This window comes from Aythya ferina (genome assembly GCF_964211825.1).
Source record: "Aythya ferina genome assembly, chromosome: 14".
In the NCBI taxonomy this organism is placed as follows: domain Eukaryota; kingdom Metazoa; phylum Chordata; class Aves; order Anseriformes; family Anatidae; genus Aythya; species Aythya ferina.
The window spans coordinates 12,110,570-12,121,357 of NC_140312.1; the positions used below are offsets into that span (position 1 = coordinate 12,110,570).

Below are 10,788 nucleotides of genomic sequence, written 5' to 3' on the forward strand. Positions count from 1 at the left end.
TTCCTAGTGTTTTATCCCACGGTTCTTGGCAACAGGCTGATTCCCACTTTGCTATAGCCCACCTTTAAGGTAATTGTAGAACACGGTAAGATCTGCCCTGAGCCTCCTTTGCTGTAGACTAAACAACCCCATCTCCATCAGCCGCTCCTAATGAGATCTGTTCTCTAGACCCTTCAACAGCTCCATTGCCCTGCTTTGACCTGCTTCAGCACCTCAGTAACCTTCCTGTAGTGAGGGGTCCAAAACTGATCACAGTATTTGAGGTGCAGCCTCACGAGAGCCGAGTACAGAGGGACAATCACTTCCGTAGTCCTGCTGGCCAGACTATTTCTGATACAAGCCAGGATGCTGCTGGATCTCTCAGCCACACTGCTGGCTATTGACCAATACTCGGAGGTAGCTTTCGGCCAGCCAGCTTTTCAGCTAATCTTCTTTCCCCAGCCTGTAGCACTGCATGGGATTGCTGTGACCCAAACAAAGGACCCGTCACTTAACCTTCTGACCCCATAGGCTTGCATATGTCTTAGTAGTTCATCAGGTTGCTGACCTTTTTCTCATGGATTATGAGGTCTTCATTCTGCTTCCTGTCCCTATCTACCAGGTAGTCAGGGGATGGGGTACCCAGAGAAAAATAGGTCTTGTTGCTAAAGACTATGACCAAAATGTGTTGGGGCGATCATCTCTTGTCACAGTGTTTCCCCTCCACATACAATAACGGATGGAGCTTGTCTTTGGTCCTCCTTTTCTTGTTTTTGTATTTATAAAATCATTTTTGATGTCTTAAAGACCAATAGCCAGCTTGAGCTCCAGCTGGGATTTGGTCTTTCAAATTATCACCACACACAGCTTGAAACATCTCCTGAGGAATGGAAGTACATCCCTTGAATTTCATTCTATCTAATGTTGAGGCAGATCAAAAAACGAAGATCTGTAGAGTGACAGTGAAGTCCTTCATTTGTGCAATTTTCACATTTTTGCCTTGTTTACTATGGACTGGGCCGGAGTGTGGCAGAGACCCTTAAAAGGACTGGCATATGTACTAGAAAAGAACTACTTTGATACATCTCTCTTTCAGTAAAGTGTCAGAGAATTATATGCCCTTTTCCTTCTGCTCTCACCTATGGTGAGAAGTGGGATGTTGTCCATGATGCAAATAAAGACTGTGATTGGAGAGTTCAGAGGCTGAGAGGCAGGCTTAGAGCCTGGAAAATAGTTGGATGAGTGTGTCTTTGGCTGGGGAATGCTTTGGTTTCATGCCTGATGCCAAGGGCTATGCCATTTCTGTTCTGATCATGGTGTCCCTGTCCTTAGAGGCAATGATGTTTCCCTGAGAATAAAGTATTTGGCAGAAAGTGCCTATGGTCTCTGAGGTGAAAGGGTGCAGACTGGAGTCACCACCATGTATGAAGGTGAAGTCAAAGAAGAGCAGAAGGGTACTGTGGGAGCAGGTGTTCCATGAAAGCAATAATCTAGGGCTGTAACTGATGCCAAGTACTGATGTAATAACCATTAGCCATGAATGTGAATACTGACTGTGTAGAATGAGATCCAGTGATTCAGCATGACAGAATGAGGAAAATATGATTGATGCTTAATGCTCGAGATATTTCATGGTCTTCCTTTGGCTTTTTTTCTGAAATGAATGTAGTGGATGTGTTTGATAAGTGATGCCAAATTCTGCCCTCATCTTACACCTCTGTGTACACTGGCATGCTTGTGTCCCGTGGTTCTCTGATACGTTCAAAGTGAATGCCCTGGGGTTTTCTTCTGTTTTAGGGGTAGGCATTTTTCTGGAAAACCGTTAAAGTGAATGAAAGTTAGAAAAGCATCTTTTGCTGTTGTGATCTCCTGGACTGCATTTATAGTGGGGGAAACTGATTAGAGGCGAGTGCGCAGACTGCTTTGCTAAATAACAGGGATGTGGAGTGAGTGCCCAGGCTTCTCAGAGTAGTGAAGGCACCTGATTACTGCATGATGCTGCACATGTACAGGGAGAACTGTTTTATATCAGTTTTTGACATTGGAACGACAGCACAAATTATCAACGAATGTAAGATTTAAATGAATATAAAGTGTTGGAGAGACAAGGAAATGTTCATTCCAAAGGACTACAGAAAAGATCTCTGGAATTCCGGGAAGTGTCTGTCCTGACACATCGTGTAAGGGCGATAATTACTTTGAGGTCAAATTAAAACGTATAATTTTACCTGCCATGCAGTAGAACTACGATATGAAGAAGAGGGTGCTACCTTCATTCTGACCATGACCGCCATGAAGACCAGAATGAATTCCATCTTCTCCTCGGAGAAGGCGTTGCAGAAGCAAGCGCATCGGCGCTGGGCCGCGTCGCAGGGGAATGTACCGAGGCGCCGGGTCAACGGGGGCCGAAGGTTTCCGCGGAAGAGGCAGGGCGGCGGCGCTCGCTGTGAGCCGTGCGTGCAGTGCCGGGCGGAGGCTGCGGGCGCCGCTGTTCACCACGGAGGAGAGGAGAGGAAGGAGCGGAGCGCTGCAGCCAGCCCCGCCCGCTGCGGCCCGGCTCGCTCGCACGCTCGCTGTATCGGCGGCCGTGCGGGCTGCGAGCGGCCCCGCGGTACGGAGCCGAGCTACGTAGACGCGGAGGGGCTGGCCAAATCGGCCGGCGGCGGGGCCGGAGCTGGAAAAGGATAACGGAGCAGGAGCCGGAGAAGGAGTCTGATCCGGAGCTCTAGGCGAAGAGTCGGGGCGGCGGGCGCTGTCGGCGGGTGTCCGGTGGCGGCGGGGCCGTGTCGGAGATGTGCGCAACGAGAGAAGGGCGCCGGAGCCGGAGGCAGCGAGCGCTGCTGTGCTGCGTGTTGGTGGCTATGTGGGAGGCGGCGTGGGGACAGCTGCGCTACTCGGTGCCCGAGGAGCTGCCCAAGGGCTCTTTCGTGGGCGACGTGGCCAAGGACCTGGCGCTGCAGCTGGCGACACTCCGCGATCGCGGCGCCCGAGTGGTGTCGGCAGATAGGACGCAGTATTTCGCTCTGCATGCGAACAGCGGCCACCTGGTGACGGCGGAGAGGCTAGATAGAGAGCAGCTGTGCCGGCTGATGGAGCGATGTGTACTGCGCTGTGAGGTGATCGTGGAGGGTGAGATGAAGGTTTACGAGATCGAAGTGGAAATCACAGACATTAATGACAATGCGCCCAGCTTTGGAGAAGCCGAAAAGGAACTGAGAATGAGCGAGACCACAGCTCCTGGGTCGCGCTTTCCCCTGGTCGAGGCTCACGACCCGGACGTGGGAGTGAATTCCCTGCAGAGCTACGAGCTGAGCGGCGACGAGCACTTCTCGCTGTCCGTGCAGGCGGGAGCCGACGGCGAGAAGCGTCCCGAGCTGGTGCTGGCCAAGGCGCTGGACCGGGAGGAGGCGGCGTTTCACGAGCTGGTGCTGAGGGCGAGCGACGGCGGCGAGCCGGCACGGACGGGCACGGCGCGCATCCGCGTGTCTGTGCTGGACGCCAACGACAACGCGCCCGTGTTCAGCCAGGCGGTGTACGCTGTGCGCGTGCCCGAGGACGTGCCCGTGGGCTCCACGCTCCTCACCCTCACGGCCACCGACGCCGACGAGGGACTCAACAGCGAGGTTAAATATTCGGTCATAAAGCTGACAGCCGAGCTAACAGACAAATTTTTTCTAGATCCCGAGACGGGATCGATCAGGCTGTTGAGGAGCCCGGACTTCGAGGAAGGAGACTCCTACGAATTCAGGGTGCAAGCACGGGATAGCGGGGAGCTTTTCGACACGGCTACGGTCTCGATCTCGGTGACCGACGTGAACGACAACGCGCCCGAGATTTCGGTGCGGTCGGCGCTGAACGAGATCTCGGAGGACGCGCCTTCGGGGACGGTGGTGGCCCTGCTGCACGTGCAGGACCGCGACTCGGGCGCCAACGGCGAGGTGCGGTGCTCGCTGGTCGGCGACGTGCCGTTCCGTCTGCGGAGCTCGGTGGGCAGCTACTACAGCGTGGTGACGGCGCGGGAGCTGGACCGGGAGGAGGTGTCGGAGTACAACGTGACGGTGTGGGCGTCGGACGGCGGGTCGCCGTCGCTGCGCAGCAGCGCGGTGCTGGCGCTGCGCGTGCTGGACGTGAACGACAACGCGCCGGTGTTCGCGGAGGCGCGCTACAGCGCCCGTCTGCCCGAGAACAACGCCGAGGGCGCGCTGGTGCTGACGGTGCGGGCGTGGGACGCGGACTGGGGGCAGAACGCGCGCGTGCGCTACCGGCTGGCGGAGGGGCGCGTGCGGGGCGCGCCGCTGTCGTCCTACGTGTCGGTGCAGGCGGAGACGGGCGCGCTGTACGCGCTGCGCTCGTTCGACTACGAGGAGGTGCGCGAGGTGGGGCTGTGGGTGCGGGCGGAGGACGGCGGCGCGCCGGCGCTGAGCAGCAACGTGTCGGTGCGGCTGCTGATCGTGGACGAGAACGACAACGCGCCGCAGGTGCTGTACCCGCCGGCGGCGGCGGCGTCGGGCGCGGGCTGGACGGGCGTGGAGCTGGCGCCGCGCTCGGCGGAGCCCGGCGCGCTGGTGGCCAAGGTGGTGGCGGTGGACGCGGACGCGGGGCAGAACGCGTGGCTGTCCTACGAGCTGGCCAAGGCGACGGAGCCGGGGCTGTTCCGCGTGGGGCTGCACAGCGGCGAGGTGCGCACGGCGCGCTCGCCGCTGGCCCGCGACGCGCCCAGGCACAGCCTGGTGGTGGTGGTGAAGGACCAGGGCCGGCCGGCGCTGTCGGCCACGGCCACGCTGACGGTGGTGCTGGCCGAGAGCGTGGCCGAGCTGCTGTCGGAGCTGGGCAGCGCGGCGGCGCCGGCCGAGCCCGGCGGCAGCCTGACGCGCTGGCTGGTGCTGGCCGTGGCGGCCGTGTCGTGCCTCTTCGTCGCCTTCCTGCTGCTGCTGCTGGCGCTGCGCCTGCGGCGCTGGCGCCGCTCGCAGCTGCTGCCGCCGGCCAGCGGCGCCTTGCGCGGCGTGCCGGCCTCGCACTTCGTGGGCATCGACGGCGTCCGCGCCTTCCTGCACTCCTACTCGCACGAGGTGTCGCTCACCGCCGACTCGCGCAAGAGCCAGCGGCGCTGGGCGGCCGACAGCTGCTGCAACACCCTCCCGGCGCGGCCGGCGCCCGACAAGGCCGCGCCGCTGCTCGGGGAAGACGCTGCCGGCGCCCGCGGCGCACCGCCCGACGCCCTCCCGGTGAGTCAGTCGCTCCGGACACCCCGACGGCCTCCCTGTCGGTGCTTCCCTCCTTCCCTGCTCCTGGATTTTCCATTCCCGCTCTCCTTCCAGCCGGGGTGGTTTGTTGCTTCTCTGAGCAGCGTGTTTTTCGTGAGAGCCTGGCACTCAGAGAGCCAAGCATGGGCTCTGCTGGTAGCCTTACACTCTAGTGTGGATGGTGGGAAATGAGGGAGGATTTTGGCTGCAACTCTTCCACAACCGAGGTTGATTTTTTTATTTTTTAATTTTTTAATTTTTTTATTTTTTTCCCCCAGCATAACACCTGGTCCATTTGGCGGGAGAACAGTTTGATTTTATAATCTTGAGCATTCCTGCAGGATTTTTGCACTATTTGATCCTGGTTTTGCTTTCCTCAAAGGGAATGCTAGTCTTCTGATGCTATAGTATTCTGCAGAGAAACTGCTTGTAGAGCTATGATGTCTGTGCATAATGGCTTCTAATACATGTACCTGTAAAAATCCTCCTTAATCCACTTCCTTAATCTGCTTTGTGCTATAGTGTTTCTCTCTAGTTGTATTCCATTTTCGGACCTTTCTTTTCAGGAAGCTTTTGCTTCATATTTTGCATTTCTCGTTTGCCTTTTACATTGCAAATACAAAGGTAGTATTGCATCAATTCGTTATTTTCCTTGAGACATTCCTATCAGCCATCAGGAGACAAATATTTGTGTATAAGGGAAATGAAACAGAAGCTCAAACTGAATCTGTCTTCTGTGCTCTCGATACTTATGTTCATTGGAGATATGCAGGCCATATCACGGAACAATGGAATAGAGCAGATGAATATTTATAGAAATGAAGTCCAGATGAAAACTGTAGTGCTTTGCTTGCAGCATGACACCTGCGTCATTTCTTGGTGATCTTGGGAGGCATTTTCCTGTGCAGAGAGAAGATTGTGCCACATTCACGGTGGCACAGGTGACACCTTTACCAGACTTTCTCTTTGAATGCTTCCTTCTGCTGCTTGTTTGATTTGTTTTTTTCCTAGTGTTTTGTCTGTGTGTGTAGGTTGAGTGATCAGTAGTAGCACAGAGCCTTGTTGATGAATGTGTTATGTGTACATGGGCCTTGCTCATGTGAACCACCAGCTGAGTATTTGAGTTGGAGCTGGTGTAGAAGAATGGAGACATGAGGGTACTTGTGAATTTTTTTTTTATTTTTCTTTGTTTTTGTCTGGGTAGTGGATGTAAACATAATGTTAGTAGAAGAGATGTCTGCATGGAACAGCCCATGCTCTAAAAGGAGAGGGACATTCCTTTACACATATATTTACGAAGATCCAGTGTCTGGAGAATGAATCCTCTCTGTCTTTCCCCTTATCTCATTAGTAGGCCTTATAAGCTTGCAGAGAAATGTAGCTCCCTTCATGGTATACTTGGATGGTGTGGTTGTGCGCAGTACTTGATACTGGGAAATGGTCTGTTGAACTTTTCCTTTGATGAGACTTGCTTGCAAATTCTGAGGGTGAAAGTATTGAAATTGTGGAAGTTTTGAGTTGTCAGGTTGGGGGAGCGTTGTGTGAGGGGCTATAGAAGGACAGATGCTCCTTTCTCTGCTACTTTTGTTTATTTAATTCCACACACATCTGTGGTTTATGCACTTTGGAGTCTGTCTACTGATTAGTTTTTGCCTGAGGTATGTTATTGAGCTTGTATTGGGATTTTTGGGTTATCTTCTGTAGAATTCATTCCCTACTGTCTACCTTACATGCTCTAGTACTATGAATACTGAAAAACATCCACGTGTATAACCTAGCTGCATATCATTTATTCTCTTCTTAATGTTTGTATTACATCATGATAACGTGGTAAGAAAAAAATTGTCTGGTGCTATCCATGTTGCATGTGAAGAAATGCACTGGGCAATCGGTCCTTTAATTATGTCCTTCAGGCTGTCATGAAGAAGGAAGGCAATCATAGCAGTTGGGAGTAGTTTGGAAATTCTTCCAGCAAGTACGGAGGAATTGTATATGTTTACGTGGTTTAGTAGCAAATCCTTATCTCCCTTGAGAAGGCATTATAAACCATCTGAAGACAAATTTTTGTGAATAAGGGAAATGAAACAGAAGCTTAAACTGAATCTGTCTTCAGTGCTCGCAAGACTTAGCATGAGTAAGGGTCCCACATTAAGGCCTTTACATTTACAGTTTCATATGGTATGAGCTTGCATTGGGATCTTTGGGAGAGCCTTCTGGAGAATTAATTCCTACTATCTACTTTACATGCCCTACTACTACGAATGCTCAAAAATGTTAATGTGTATAACTTAGTTGCATTTTGTTTATTCTCTTCACAGTGATTATATTACATCCTGATAATGTGATGAAACAAATTGTCTTTTGATGTGTCCATGGTGTAGTCTTTGTGAATGTTGTGAAGAAATGCGCTGGGTAATTCATTCAACCTTTGCTGAAGAGGGAAGGCAATCCTAATAGTTGGAAGTAGTTTGGGAATTCTTCCTGTGTGAACGTCTCTTGCTAGCACGTGGAGCCTTAGAGCACTGATCTCTGAAGAATGGAGCTGGAAGTGGTATTGCTGGCAGGCACGTGGTATGCCCAACCTTTTCCTTAGCATTGCTAAGTTCACCATTAACCCATGTCTCTAAGCTTTTTGAAAATCTTCAAGGACAGTGATTCAACTACTTCCCTTGGCATCCTGTTCCAATACTTCACAACCCTTTGAGGAAATACATTTTTCCTAACATCCAGCCTAAACCTCCCCTGGTGCACCATTTAGCCTATTTCCGTCCCCTTAACACTTGGTGCTTGGGAGAAGAGGCCAATCCACACGTTGCTGTAGCCCCCTTTAAGGTAACTGTAGATCATGATAAGGTCTGCCCTAAGTCCTCTTTTCTCCAGGCTCAACAACCCCAGGTCCCTCAGATGCTCCTTTTAAGTCTACTTCTCTAAACCCTTCCATAGCTCCGTTTACTCTTATTTGGACATGCTCTAGCAACTCAGTGTCCTTCTTGTAGTGAGGGGCTCAAATGTGAAGACAGTATTTGAGGTGTGGCCTCACCAGAGATGAGTACAGAGGGACAATCACTTCCCTAGCCCTGCTGGCTGGAATATTTCTGGTACAAGTCAGGATACTGTTGGCTTTCTTGGACACGTGAGCATACTGCTGGTTCATATTCAGTCATCTATCAACCAGTCCTCAGTGGTTTCCTTCAGCCTGGCAGCTTTCCAGCCACTCTTCCCCCCGCCAGTAGCACTGCATGGGGTTTTTTGCACCCAAGCACAGGACCTGTCACTTCGCGTTGTTGAACCACATACTGCTGGCCTCAGACAATCAGCCCAACCTATCCAAATCCCTCTGCAGAGCCTTCCTATCCTCAAGGAGATCAAAGCTCATGCCAAACTTGGTGTCATCTGAAAACGTAGTGAGGATGCACTCAATCTTTTCATCCAAATCTTGATAAAGATACTGAAGAGAACTGGCCCTGATACTGAGACCTGGGGGTCACCACTCCTGATCAGCTTTCAACTGCTAACCACCCGTTTGAGTGGACCACAACAATTAGCCAGGACTGATGATGGAAAGTGGCTTGGTGAGCGCTTTGGCCAGCTCCCTCTGTACCCTCATGTGGATCCCATCTGGCCCCACTGACTTGCATAGGTCTACGTACTTTAGCAGATCACTGACCATGTCCTTGTGGATTATGAGGGCTTCATTCTGCTCCCTGTCTGTAACTAGCAGGTTGTGAGGGGATGGGGTACCTAGAGAAAAATGGACTTGCTTCTAAAGACTGAGGCCAAAAAGGCTTTAAGGAGATGATTTCTTGTCACTATGTTTCCTCTCACATCTAAGAAAAGATTAAGTCTTCTTACTCCACATTTTCTTGTTTGTGTATTTATGAAAACATTTTCGTTGTCCTTAAGAGCATTAGGCAGAATGAGTTCCAGCTGGGCTTTGGCCCTTCTAATTTTCTCCCTGCACTGCCTCACAATATCTTTATATTCTTCCTGAGTGTTTCAGGTGCATCCCTTGAATTTCACATAATGTTGGGGCAGATAAAAAAAAAAAAAAAAAAAAAGACATTTGTAGAGTGGCAGTGGGCAGTGAAGTCCTTCACTTTTGTAATTTTCACATTCTTGCCTCATTTTCTGCTTCCGTCTCAACTGGACATCAGTGTGCCAGAGAACCCTAAAAAGATTCTAAGATCATTTAGAATTGTTGGACTGGGGAAGCAGTTTCCTTCCAGACCTTGAATGTTTTTCATCCTGTGGAGAGAAATACTTTGAAATATTTCTCTTTCAATAAAATGTCAGTGAATGATGTGCCTTGTTCTTTCTTGTCTGACAAATGGAGAAAAGTAGGATGTTGTCTGTGGTGCAGATAAAATCTTTGAGTGTAGAGCACAGAGGTTGAGAGGCAGGCATAAAGACTGGAAAATATCTGGGTCAATGTGACTTTGAATGGGGTATGCTTTGGTTTCATACCTGATGCCAAGGCTCACACCATTTCTGTTCTGATCATGGTGTCCCTGTCCTTAGAGGCAATGATGCTTTGCTGAGAATAAACTATTTGGCAAAAAGTGCTTATGTAGTGGAGGTTTCTGAGGTGAAAGGGTGCATCTGGAGTCACCATCCTGTATGAAGGTGAAAGAAAAGAAGAGCATAAAGGTGTTGTGGGAACTGGTGTATTCTGGAAATGCTTAACTAGAGTTGCAACTGATCCCAAGTACTGTTGTTGTCTTACAGCTGCCTGTACCCCTGTATGCTTGTCTCCCATGAGGCTTTGTTCCCTTCCCACCAAGTGTCATGGCATTTTCTTCGCGTGTATGGGTGGGTATTTATTTGGAAATTAAATTGAAATCAAAACATGGCCAGAATCTAGAATCAGAAGTAATTGAGAGAGCCGTGCTACTGCTTTGCACGAATGAAACTGTAGAGAAGACAGGCATGATTTCCTACCAATTGCTGCCTTCAATTAATAGCACAATGTTGTGAAGCACTGCATACAACCATCATGTCTGATCCTCCAGTGCCATGCTGGCTAGACAGAGTTACATGGTAGAAACTGGTGTGGAGTGCTTAATGCCCAATGCCAGCTATCTGTGATGCTGGCAGCACCAGGAGAACTGGTGACAGAAGGCGTGCCTGTCTGTCTGATGTACTACGTTCTGTAGTTCTGGCTGTGCAGAAGGAACTATTACCAAGGAATGTGAATGCTTACTATGTAGAATGAGACCCACTTATTCTGCATGACATGATCGGGAAAATACGATTGATATTTATTACTGGAGATATTTCCTGGTCTAACTTTTGCTTTTTATGTAATGAATGTACTAATACGTGTTTGATAAGGGATGCCAAGTTCAGCCCCCATCTTACAACTGCAAGACACTACAATACCCTTGCGTGGTCATGTCTCATGAGTCTTTGCTACCTTCACAGTGAATGCCTGGGGTTTTTTATTTGGTGTATTGGTAGACATTTTTTCTGGAAATCCATTTAAGTGAATGACAGTTAGAAAAGAATCGTCAGCTCTTGTGGTCTCCAAGACTGCATTTATAGTGGGCGAAACCGACCAGTGGTGAGT

General features: G+C 50.5%; 1 pseudogene across 1 annotated transcript; it reads left to right on the top strand.

The window, feature by feature from the left end:
* Positions 1-1,124: 1,124 nt before the first annotated feature.
* On the top strand, positions 1,125-5,414 carry LOC311444394 (protocadherin gamma-A10 pseudogene; annotated as a pseudogene). Its single transcript has one exon. The product of its transcript is annotated as a protocadherin gamma-A10 pseudogene (transcript).
* Positions 5,415-10,788: the final 5,374 nt, after the last annotated feature.